The sequence below is a fragment of the Patagioenas fasciata genome, chromosome 4 (genome assembly GCF_037038585.1).
Source record: "Patagioenas fasciata isolate bPatFas1 chromosome 4, bPatFas1.hap1, whole genome shotgun sequence".
Classification (NCBI taxonomy): Eukaryota; Metazoa; Chordata; class Aves; order Columbiformes; family Columbidae; genus Patagioenas; species Patagioenas fasciata.
In genome coordinates this window covers 23,711,683-23,721,941 of record NC_092523.1, presented here as the reverse complement: position 1 = coordinate 23,721,941, position 10,259 = coordinate 23,711,683, and the positions used below count along the sequence as shown (strand labels likewise).

The 10,259-nt window shown below is 37.9% G+C and overlaps 1 long non-coding RNA gene across 3 annotated transcripts; it reads left to right on the top strand.

Annotated features, from left to right (window-relative positions):
- The first annotated feature begins 286 nt into the window (after nt 1-286).
- Nucleotides 287-6,416, top strand: LOC139827907 (uncharacterized). Of its 3 annotated transcripts, none has more exons than XR_011739034.1 (3): nt 287-460; nt 4,692-4,797; nt 6,286-6,416. It is a non-coding gene; the product is annotated as an uncharacterized lncRNA (long non-coding RNA). The 3 variants fall into 3 exon arrangements; XR_011739035.1 differs by having other exon boundaries at nt 4,692-4,801; XR_011739036.1 differs by having other exon boundaries at nt 290-358.
- The last annotated feature ends 3,843 nt before the right edge of the window (nt 6,417-10,259 follow it).

The window sequence follows — 10,259 nt, the reverse complement described above, 5'->3', positions numbered from 1 at the left end:
CGTCACACTCTCCACTTGCATTTTCCAGGCACAGCGTGATAATACTATTTGGTTTCACATCATGAGCTGACCTTTAGTAACAGAAAGATTATTGTTTACATCAGCCATAAAAACAACAAACAGTGTTTGGATGCTGCTTTCCCATGGAATTGTACTGTCCCTTCAAAGTGCTGGGGGATCATCCCTGGCACTGCTGCAAATGGCATCATGATGTCCAGATGTTTAGATGAACCCTAAGTGTGTGACATGGATTGCTCTTTGTGTTTTGAACTCTTTTAAGCACAGATGGAATTAACTGGCTCAGTGAGCATGAGTTACCTGTAACTGTGTGGGCTGCTGGAAACCTACGCCTGGCTTGGTAAGTCATGACAATGTGATGGTGAAGCTGCCCAGGGTGTCAGTCCATCCAGAGAGGTCTGTACTGCTAAGTGGATGCAGAGGAGTTTGACTCTCATACCAGGTAAGAGAGGTGTTTTGACTGCGCTACCTTGCAGAAAAGAAGTTGCTTTTTTTAAAGCATAGACTTCCAGCTGAGTTACCTATTGGAACAGACTTTTCTATGACTCATGTAGCCAGTTGGGGTTTACCAATATTTTACGGGGTTATAGGTAACTAAAGATCACCAAGCCATCTGTGCTTAGCACATTTTAGTGGTATCAGCCGGTTCAGTGAACCTGTATACTGTATTTAAAAAGCCTCTAGCCAGTTACCTAATTAAGGCATGAAGGAAGAAATACAGAAAGGCTAATACATAGAATTATTTTCTACTCTGTGATTCACCTGAACCTCCTGTTTCCTGTTTAGCTTAAATAGCAGACTAAGTTTCTGAGCCATGAGACCAAGTATAGAAAAAAATAAGAAATCTATTAAACGCTTCTGAGAAAAAACAACTAAGAATATGGGTGGGAAAAGATCACATCGTAAAATCTCAATATTCAGGAATTTAGTAAATACATAGCATAGAATCATAGAATGTCCTGAGTTGGAAGGGACCCACAAGGATCATCAAGTCCAACTCCTGTCCCTGCATATGGCAACCCCACAGTTCACACCACGTCCCTGAGGGCATTGTCCAGTCTCTTTTTGAACACTGTCAGACTTGGGGCCATGACACCTCACTGGGGAGCCTGTTCCAGTGCTCCACCACCCTCTGGGGTAAGAACCTTTTCCTAATGTCCAAGCTAAACCTCCACTGGCACATCTTCCTGCCATTCCCTTGGGTCCTATCATTGGTCACCAATAGAACTGTTAGGTTGGTATATTTTAACACCTGTTATACAAGAAATTAACTTTTAGAGAAAAAGAATTCGGTCTTTAGAAATACTATACTGAAGAACTTTTCAACCATTTATGTTTTTCCCAAATATCACAGTCATGAATCTTGTGGTAGCAACATCCATTGCAGGCTATAAATTACTTTTAATTCACAGAGGAGTGCGGGTCAAGTCAATACACAAGGTTAATATCAACTTTTAGCAAGTAGCAAAGTATTGTAGGCAAGATGGCCTCTTTTGAAATATGAAAAAACAACACACTGGATTCCAAAACATCAAGCTAAACCTCTAAACTAGGTTCAGCTGCCATAAAAAACCCACAAATATCAGAGGGTCCAGCAAAGAAATCTTGTATCAGACACAGGATAAATTCAGTGCAAGACCCTTATCTATCTGGAAAATTGAAACTCTCAACAAATGGTAAACTGGAGATGATAGAATATGATTTTTAACAGTTCTTTTATGTAATTTTGTATATAGATATTCAGTATCATCTAAATCCTTGCTTTTACCTTTCATTAACCTATTAGTGTTTTCTGACGCTGTATTGCTTGAATTTATATATCCGCATACACATGTGTGTGTTTACAGAAATAGTCAGAATTTTTCGCAGCCAGGTTCTGAGTGCTGTATATTGGCATTCTAGCAATTACTACTGAGAAATACACCCTTGGAAACAAAGCACTTAGTATCCACACATTTAAAACTCAACTGAGAAAAACCATGAAACCTAGGGAAAAGCAGATTCCTTTCATCTAGGCTGATGCCTTTGAATTACCATATGTACTCTATAAACTAAGCAAAGAAGGCTGAAGAAGGTGGGTTACATAGTAATATCTGGTACTAATGGTTGAGTTCAGCCCTGACAAAAAGACACTGTATGGATAATGCCACCTTTTAATAGATTGTTTTTCCTGGTAGTGACTTGTCCTTGTGCATTTCAGATACGGAGTTACACAAGCTAACACCCACACTCACTGGCACCATTGTAGCTGCATATTTTGCACTTTCAGTAGCTTCTGTACAGAACTGCAATCAAAGAGTGCATATTACACTACGTATATTCTTTGTGTCACCTCCATTCAGTTATTTTTTATTCACTTTTTTGTATTTCCTGACAGAACCATGAACACTTTTTTGTTTGTCTGATTTTTCATTTGAAATTAGGCCTATACAAGTGGTAGAGGAAAAAATGGAATGAAAATGAACTACATAGTGGGGGAAAAAAAACTCTGATAGCAATTTTTCAGATATTCTGCACTTCAAAATCACATCCTAGCACTCACATTTAATTCACTGTAACTAATTTTGTGTTTTCCTGGTGTACACTGGAGGAAAAATCAGGACCTTGGAGACAATCTAAAGCATATCAATCAATATTGGCAACTTTAAAAGTCCTCAGATAGATTCTCTGAACTTAATTTTCTTCTATAAAGCTTCTATTGGCACAATTTGCAGCATAGCTTTCTAACTACTGATACATTATGTTGCTGGCATGGATCTGTAATTTTTCATTAGCTAGTGATTCAATATTCCCAGTTTCCTTTACACCAAAATAGAAGGGATGTTCTTCAGTTATTATACTGAAAAATGCTCTTGGGTATATTGTACCTAAAGGGAACAAATTCATTATATATCAGCACAGTACAAAACTGCAGTTACTCCAAGCTGATAATTATATTTTGAGATATTAAAGTTTGCTGTTTTGATGATGGCTCTAGTTCAACAATAAAAAATTCTTGGTAGTATGCAAGATACTCACTTCACATTTCTTATTTGCATTGATTTTATAGTCACTCTTCAAAGGAGATCAAATATAATAAAAGGAAGATGTTAAACAATATTAAAGTCAATGGTACTTCTGGATATTTGCTGAGTGTAACTTCAAAATGCTAATATTTTTAATAGAAAATTACCTTTTTCATCTAAGTTACAATCTTACACAATATATATAAATTGTATACTGGGATCGTCATGTGTTTTACTAGACAGGAGAATGGGAGGGATCAAAACTTTTCAGAAAGCAGGAAAAAACATACAGCAGGGTGCATGAATTGGAAGGTCTTTAAAATCCCTGGAGGTGAATGTGTATGTACATCAATACATACATACACATGTATGTGTATCAGGTAATTAGAAATTTATGTGGTGGGAGTGTTTAGGAGACTGACAACTTTTGAATTTCCAAGCGAAGCCTGACCTTTCCAGGCTGCTGACCTGCTCCCGATGCCACTTCTCTAGGTCTCTTGTCCCCTCGCCCCTTCCCCACACCCCACAATTGCCGCTCCGGTTTACAGCCCCGCCACTTGCGCGGGCCCCACCTGCTTATGCTTGCTTATGCTTAGGTTCAGGGCAAGCCAGGATTAATTGTACAGGTGTCACAGCCCTCTGTTTTTTGCTGTGTAAGAGTTTATCTTAAAAGAGACTCCATATGAGCCACTTTCAGCTAAGTAGCAGCTAAGTACTGTCATAATGTAAAACAGATTAGCATCCTGTTACTGAATGCCAACTGCTGGAGATAACAGGAGAGAAGATGCCTATCATAAAATGTGTCTTGTTTTCTTTCAATAATGTATTCCCACCCCCATTCCACCACTTCACATGAAAATACCTCCCATCATCTACATGCATTCAGCTCTACAGTCATGCTGTAGCTTGTAAATGTTCTCTCTGTCTGTCTCTCCTGGTGTAGCTGTTCAATTTTTTTATAAATGACTGCTCACTAGCTTAGTACATAACGTTATGCAGATGGGTGGTATGGCTTTTATTTCAGAAACACACCTGGAGTGTAGACTTACAAGGAAGGAAGAGGCCTAGTTTATAAAGCTGTAATAGCTACTGATTAGGTCACTCTTTATGAAACTGAGAGCCTCCAGCTCAGTCACCATTCTGACTGGACAATAATAAAATTTGAATCTGAGGCTCCTGCAGCCTGGAAAGTATATAATCATCAAACTCTAAGGTATGTAGAGAAATCTCTATCTGATCAATGGCAGTTAAGCCCTTTTCAGGGTTTAGTAATTGTAAAAATGTATCTCCTTTTCAGGAAAAAAAGTTATTTTTTAGAAAAAAGGAACTATGAAATAACATTTCAACTTGTAATGCCATATTCTTCCTCTGTCTCTCCCCTACCCCCCCACCCCCAATATTCTGTTTCAAAATGTTTCAGGGGGGAAGTAATTGTCAAAGTATGTGTTAAAATCAACATCTACCTATTACAAATTTGACAATAATATTTAACAATTTAGATTTCTGTACAGTAGACAATTATCTCTTGTTAGTACACTTGGAGGTAATAACTCCCAACTTCTGTTGGTTGTTAGTTTACATGATTAGCTCTTCTTGTTGTCATATACTTATATCCAAGATAGCATGACCCCAAAATAACTGTGGTTTGTTGGATTTGTTTTGATTCAGGATGTTACGATTTGCCTCTGAAACCTGAAGACACACAATATGAGATTCATGGAGAACATGAAAAAGATACCAGATGATGCATGAATTAGCAGCCATATTTTCAAGTGTAGGTCTGCATCATTTATCAGATATATTGTTGGTTTTACCCCCAAGATGGTCATCATAAAATGAATAAAAGTTGTTGGAATGCAAGGATACAGCTTTCTCTGATGAGATGACCAGATTGGTGAATGAGGGGAGAGCAGCATACGTTGCTTATTCTGACTTTAGCTTTTGATGCTGACTCCCATAACATCCTTGTAGACAAGCTCATTAGAAATGGGCTAATTAAGTAGGTAGTTAGGTGTATCAAAAAGTGGATGAACTGCCAGGCTGAAAAGCTTGTGATGAATGGGACAAAGTCCATCTGGAGGCCAGTCACTGCTGTTATACCCCAAGGGTCAACACTGGGTCCAGTCCTGTTTAACTTCTTCATTGATGACCTGGGTGATAGCACAGAGTGCACCCTCAGCAAGTTTGCTGATGATACAAAATGGGGAGCAGTGTTTGATGCACCAGATGGTTGCGCTGCTATTCAGAGGAACCTTGAGAGGCTGGAAAAATGGGCTGACAACTACCTCATGAAGCTGAAAAAAGGCAAATGTCAAATTCTGCACTTGCAGAGGAATAAATCCATGCAGCAGTACACGCTGTGAGTAGACTGGCTGGAAAGCAACTTGGCAGAAAAGACCTGAGGTTCTGGCAGACAACAAGTTGAACATGGGTCACCATTGTGCCCTTGCTGTAGAGAAGGCCAACAGGCTCATGAGCTGCATGAGGCAGAGAGTCACAAGCAGGTTGAGGGAAGTCCCCTGGTGGGACACAGCTGCAGTGCTGTGCCCAGTGGTGGGCTCCCCAGTATGAGAGAGACATGCATGTAGTAGAGCAAGTCCATTGATGAGCCACAAAGATGATCAAGGGACTGGAGTATCTTTTATACTAAAAGCTGAGAGAGGTGAGACTGTTCAGCCTGGAGAGGAGAATGCTTCACGGGGATCTTATTAACATGCATAAATGCCTGCTGGGAGGGTGCAAAGAAGGTGGAGCTAGGGTCTTTGCAGTGGTGCTCAGTGGCATAAGAGGAATTGGGTACAAGTTGAAACACAGGAAATTTCATCTGGACATAAGAAGAACTTATTGTGATTGAACACTGATATAGGTTGCCCAGAGAGGCTGTGTTGTCTCCATCCTTGGAGATACTCAAAAGCCCATGGGGCATAGCCCTAGGCAACCTACTGTAGGTGACTGGTTGAGAAGAGGGGTTTGCCTATCCAGGCTTTGTGCCCAGACAATTTAAAATACAAAAAATGCTTTCTGAACTTGAAACTGTGACCAGTTCATCTTTTTTTTTTTTTTTTGTCCTCTGATTGCAAGATTGATTATTTCCACTTATGCATAGTAGTTACCCTGTTTTGAAATTCATCTTCATTTTTTTTTCAGAACATCTCTTCAAGCTCACACAAAAGAATAATTTTGAATTTTTTCTTTAATGTTCTGACATGTCCGCTTATCTTTTTGTTATGCACAAATAAAATTAGCCTATTTCATCACCCAGGTCATTAACAAAAATACTGATGAGAACAAGACCCTGGAAATGTTTGAAGATGCATCTTGAAATATCCTGTACTGTTGACAGTAAGCCAACAGCAACTACTCTTGTGCAGAGTTATGCCAACTGGTCTTGTAACTTCCATGTAAGTCCTCTCTTGTAACTGTTACTATCCTTCTGAGTTTCACTTTTTATCTTTTCTAACTTTGCCAGGTTTTTACAGAGAAGGACATACTGTCTCTTATGCGCCTTGGCAAGATAAAGAGATACTGAATAGAGATAATGTTATACAGCTTTTCAGTATGTCCATCTCTCTTCTGTGAATGACATCCAAATCCAACCGTATTCCATTCTTGTGTTCTCTACTAGTTGAATTGTGGGTGTGTGCTTCATATGCATGTGTGTGTATTTAAAGAACGCACACATGTACAGAAATGACGATACTTCTAAACAGAATTTCATTTTTCAGTTTAGTAAATTTATATTCAAACTTCCATACTACCTTCACATTTCTAATTTAAAAAGCAGGCATTGTGGGGGAATGCATTTAATTTATATTTTTTACAAATTAGGACATATAACAGTGAATTCAGTTCACTGTTTCTCATTTCAGTGTAGCAGATTGAAACAACAGAAAATTTCATTTTCTCAACTGTAATTAATTTCTTTATTATCAATCACTACTTGGAACTGAAAATTTGTAATGTGAAAGCAATGTCTCCCAATGAAGTGTTATGGCAAGTATTTAAGAGATTATGTCTTGTAGTAATGTAAGTGATTGATTTTCTTGAAGTGTCATCTTTCTCATACAATATTCTATAAAAATACTTTCATTCAATAAATACCAGTAAGAAGATAAATAATGTATTTTCATCTGTACTGGTATTTTGAAGGGGTTTTTTCCTGATAGGTTAGTCAGGAGTTAAACTATAGTTAAAAAATAAGACAGACAAATAACAAATGTATTTTAGCTCTCTCTTCAGATACACACTTGTTTTCATTATTATGTAGCTTGGAAAGTCAGATTTTCATTATCCTGTAATGAGGCGATATCTGGTTTTTATAAGACAAAAAAAACTCCAAACCAGATGCCTGTGATATAATATGGGAAACGAATGAGTTTATTATTTTTTGTTTAAAAATGGAATATAGCAAATAAGCCAGCATTGGTTATATATGTATCTGATTGATGTTCTATTTTTTGTCACAGAGATACAGATTTACTTTTAAACTCAACATAGAAAAGGTGATACATTATAGGCATCCAAAATATAGAATATATGCATCAGATAGAAGTATGTTGCCTGCATAAAGAAGGTACAGCAGATGCAAAAGAACTGTCATTTTGAGCACCTGAAATACAAATTCCATCTCATTAGAACATTGAAAATGCATTTTTTATTTTTACCGCAACTCAGATCTTACTGTAATTTTTTAGTACTTCAACACGCACCAGAGACCGTAGTTCTATCAAATTTCTTTCCTTGAGAAATGTTTAATCTTCATGCAATATGCTGAAAGGAAAAAAAAAAAAATCTTAGTTTTTATCAGTGAAGAATATAGGCATAAAATTGAGATCTTGCAATGTACAATGATTTTGGTTTTTTAAAATTTTCAAAAACATTGACATTATTTTGCCTACCACAGTGTGTTGGTTTTGGCTGGGATACAGTGAATATTCTCCATAGTGGCTAGTATGGGGCTGTGTTTTGTATTTGTGCTGAAAACAGTGTTGATAATACAGGGATGTTTTCGTTATTGCTGAGCAGGGCTTACATGTGGTCAAGGTCTTTTCTGGTGCTCTCACCACCCCACCAGTGAGTAGGCTGGGGGTGCACAAGAAGCTGGGAGGGGACACAGCTGAGACAGCTGACCTTAACTGACTGAAGGGATATTCCATACCATGTGACATCATGCTTAGCATGTAAAGCTGGAGGAGGAAGAAGGAAAGGATGGGATGCTCAGTTATGGCATTTGTCTTCCCAAGGAACTTCATGTTACGTCATGGACCCCAGTTTTCTTGGAGACGGCTGAACAGCTGCCTGCCTGTGGGAAGTAGTTAATGAATTCTTTGGCTTGCTTTGTTTGCATGTGTGGCTTTTACTTTACCTCAACCCATGAGTTTACTTTTACTCTTCTGATTCTCGCTCACATCCCACTGCGGGGTGAGTGAGTCGATGAGTGAGTGGCTGCATGGGGCTTAGTTGGCCTGCTGGGATTAAGCCATGAGACACAGTTTCTGAAGTTAACAGTCTGCAATGGAACATGAATCTTTCATTTTTATCTTACCACTGCTCACCATAATATTCAAAAGCAGTAGCAGGTTCTGCTTGCCCATAACAGAACATGTTCTCGTTCACTAGGTCTGGTTGGGATGTTATTTTTCTCCATAGCAGCCCATATGGTGCTGTGGTTTAGATTTTTGACCAAAACAGTGTTGATAACACAAGGAGTTTTAGCTATTGCTGAGCAGTGCTTGCACAGCATCAAAGCTTTCTCATCTCTGTGCTCCCTCATTGAGTAAGCTGGGAGTGGGCAAGAAGCTGGAAGGGAACACAAGCAGGACAGCTGACCCAAACTGAGTAAAGGGGTATTCCATGCCATATGACATCATGCTCAGCAATGAACCTGGGAAGGTAGTTTATCCAAAGTAGCCTTTGTTTGGAGCCTGGCTGGGGATTAGTTTGCTGGTGGGAGATGTTCTTGCACTGCAGCAAGTCCATGTCACACTTTTCAGTGGGATTTTAGGTTATGGCTCTGTGTAGTCTAACCACACAAAATGCATTAACATTTCAGTGTGTCAGTTACTTTCTCATATAGTGAGTACTAGCTATAACAGACAGTCTTTGTACATGGTCTGAGGTTCTCAGTCTTGATTCAGCATCTGTTTTGCATCTTCTGAAATGTGTGAATTTAGTGACACTGACTTTCAAAGTTTTCTTTCCTCATTTGAACAAAACCAAAACACCTTACTCCTTAATTTTTACATCAGAGTTTACTGACCCTTTCAAAGTAGTCTTGTAACTGTTAGTTCTTAGCAGGAAAAATCTTAAAAAAGTTCTGTTGAACCACAGATTGCCAGTATGTCTAAGCAGAATAGATCACTAAGGTGTGATGTTATTTGTATCTTTATCTCACCATTTCTGCCAGTTCTAGGCTCTGTCTTTTCTAGCTTTCCTCCTCCATAGGATTTATGAAAATGACTATTGAAGTGTATTAAATGATTTCAAATAAATGTATAGTCTTCAAAGTGCCACAGCTCTTTGCAGTTCAGAAGCCTAAACACAATCATGAACTGTGAAGCAGGCTTCTTTTGAGCAGCAATGGGTAGTGTACCCATTTTTGATACAGTCTTGGTATATACAAGGTACAATCAAAGGTAGTAAGAAAAATGAGTTTTGATTAATGCTTCTTACTGGAATTGTGGCAAATTTGCAAAAATGGTCTTTGTTAATAAAATCTGAATTATTAATTTCTAATAGTCTATTTTTAATTTTAATGTTCCCTTTGTAAATGTGCACTTTTTTTTTTTTTTTTTTTAAATTGGATAACACATTTCTCATTCTGTGTATTAGGGAATTTGTGTAATAATGTTCCATGGAAATTATCAGATTTCCATAGCAATCAAAATACAGGATCACCTGCATGTATTGCACTTCAAGAATCTAAGTCATTATTTGGTTTTCAGCCAATTATTCAACAGATTTTTTTCGATGAATAAGTTGAACTTAGTGAATACCACAGTCACATTGTTCTCATTTAATTTTGTATATTTTACTCATTTGTATACCTCATTAATTTATATTCTCTATCTTGCTTTTGTAATTCAGGTACAGATAGCTAAAAATATAGTTACATTCAAGGAAAACCTTAAAAATTACTTTTGTGGCTTGCTTCTAGTAATGTGAAGGGCCATCTACTCTGTAGTTTTCAGACTTCTCTAATACAGAAGTTCGAACAAATAGCATGTGAGCTATTAT